Consider the following 2,481-nt stretch of genomic DNA (forward strand, 5'->3'; position numbering starts at 1 on the left):
CTTTGCCCGGTGGGGGGGTGGGGGGGGGCTGGCGGGACAGGGGAACACAAAAAAACTTTTTTTTCCAGAAAGTCTGCAACCAAAATATCTCCCCCCTCCTCTTCTAGGGTGGGAGGAGGTTTGGTAGGAAGGATTGGATTCTGCAAGGTGAATTGTGTGACTAACAATTATTACTGGAAGCCAAAACTGCCTGTCCAGAAAGTGGTTGGCCCTAAGTGTCCTTTGCTGGTAGTCCCTCATCTTCACAGAAGTGATTTTATATGGAACGGGTGAAATGTGAGAGCTAGGGATCAGGTTTTGGAATTCCTAGCCCACCCCTTCCTTGGCTCTACTCCCAACAATACAATCCAACTAAAGTTGAGGCCACCCAATGTATAAACAACCAGCCTTCTGCTGCAAATCAGAACAAGATTGAAAACCAGGAGATGGTGGATGCATTTCAAATTGGCCAGATGAATCCCTTTTTATTTACAAATAAACTATCTTTATTTGAGAATCAAGTCCTGCTGGGTTTGAATCCTAAGTATTACTTGTTTGTACACTCTTGGTACCACACTGATGTCACTGCAGCCTCTAGCTGGTCCCTCTGTCTGCCCTCTTGCTCCACTCCAGTCAATTCTCTACACTGCAGCCAGTGTAATCTTTCTAAAATATAATCTGATCCCTTCAAATCCTCCTTACCCCATGAGAAGGTGTCCGAGCTCTTTACTCCCACTTCCAAGGTCTCTGTGATGGGGCCACACACACCCAGCATGACCTCTACCCATTCCCTGCCCCATTCTTTTCCTCCAGCACTTGGGTGAACCCCAAAGATACCCAGGTCCTAATCCCTAGAACCTGCGAAGTGCGTTACCTTATGTGTACTAGGCAGATATGATTAAGTTAAGGGTTTTGAGATAGGGATCCTGGATTATATGGGTGGAGCCTAAATGTGATCACATGTATCTTCATCAGAGGGAGATAAGACTACAGAAGAGGAGAAGCCATCTGAGCACTCTGACTACAGGGGCAGACGTTGGAGTCATGCGGCCATGGGCCGAGAAATACCCACAGCCACTAGAAGCTGGAAGAGCCAAGGAAGGCTCCTCTCTCCTGGAGTTCCCAGAAGAAACCAGCCCTGTCAACACCTTGATTTTAGCTTCATACAATTCAGTTCAGACCTCTAGCCTCCAGAACTACAAGAGAATACATTTCTGTTATTTCGAACCACTAAATTTACGGTAATTTGTTACAGCAGCAATAGAAAACTAACGCAAACCTTGTCAAATGACAGTGGTTCCCAAATACACCCTGCTGGTCTTTCTGCTGGGACGGCTCGCCCCTTACTTGAAGACGCCTTTCCATATCCTTTGCCTGCTTTATGCCTACTCCCTCTTTAAGATTCAACCTCTGTACCACCACCTGCTTTCCTGGTTGCCCCAGGCTGAGTGAGGATCCCTACTCCGGGTTTGCACCACGCCTTCGCATTTCCTTATGCTTGCAGTCACCAAAAGGCAATTTCAGGATACTTACTATCTGACTCCCCGAGTAGCTGTGAGCCTCTTAGGGACAGAAATCAAGAACAGTTCTTCCTAGAGGCCTCCATGTATAGTGTCTAGCTTACGGATTGGCTCATAGGAGCCCTCAATAAAAACATTTATTGAATGAATGAAACAAGTGTTTAAGCTTCTTGACTTACCGGGTGCAGGTGACTTTCATGTCCAATCCACTTCAACGGCCTCTCCTTACAGCTTATCCCCTGGCCCTTGCACCTCGGACTGAATCCTAAGAATTTTCCAGGTCAAACATCAGCCAGGGTCAAGTCTGATAGCTGGGCCACCCACTGAGAATACTGCAAAATAAATACCATAGCAAACACCTAGGATACCAAAGAGTAACAAAATATTTGGGGAGGTGGGGTGAGAATTACAGTCTACAATGCAGAATGTTGTAATACCTAATGCTTTCTTAAAATGACATTCCTTGAATTTCTCAACCTCACCCCAGTTTCTCAACCAGCTCAGCTACTGCATTCTGCAATTTCCATACCACCCTGATGATTCATAAGGCTTTACAACTAAACTCTAACTAATCTTAACATATAAAATGATTTAGTTACCAGTAAGGCTCATAACTGAAATTCTTAGAGCTAGCCTATGCACAGTTAGTCAACTAATACACTTTAAATGGGATTATAGGCCTCCATTTACTACCTGATAAAGGTATAAAGCTGACGCTATAAATACAGATTTATTTTGCAGATAGTTTCTCTGCGAGGATTTTTACCTGACTACTGCAACATGATTTCCTTGTTTGTCAGAATGTCAGGCTGTCATCATCTCCAAGGTTTATAATTTCAGGGAGACTTTACTCATAAAAGGATGTAAAGCAAACAGAAAACCAAAAATGCACCAGAGCAAAGCAAGAAGGAATTATAAACTTTAATTACATCAACAGGAAGAATTTCAAACCATGTTGAGAATTTATATTTTAAGGTTTAAA

Source organism: Camelus dromedarius, chromosome 10 (genome assembly GCF_036321535.1).
Source record: "Camelus dromedarius isolate mCamDro1 chromosome 10, mCamDro1.pat, whole genome shotgun sequence".
NCBI classification, from domain to species: Eukaryota; Metazoa; Chordata; class Mammalia; order Artiodactyla; family Camelidae; genus Camelus; species Camelus dromedarius.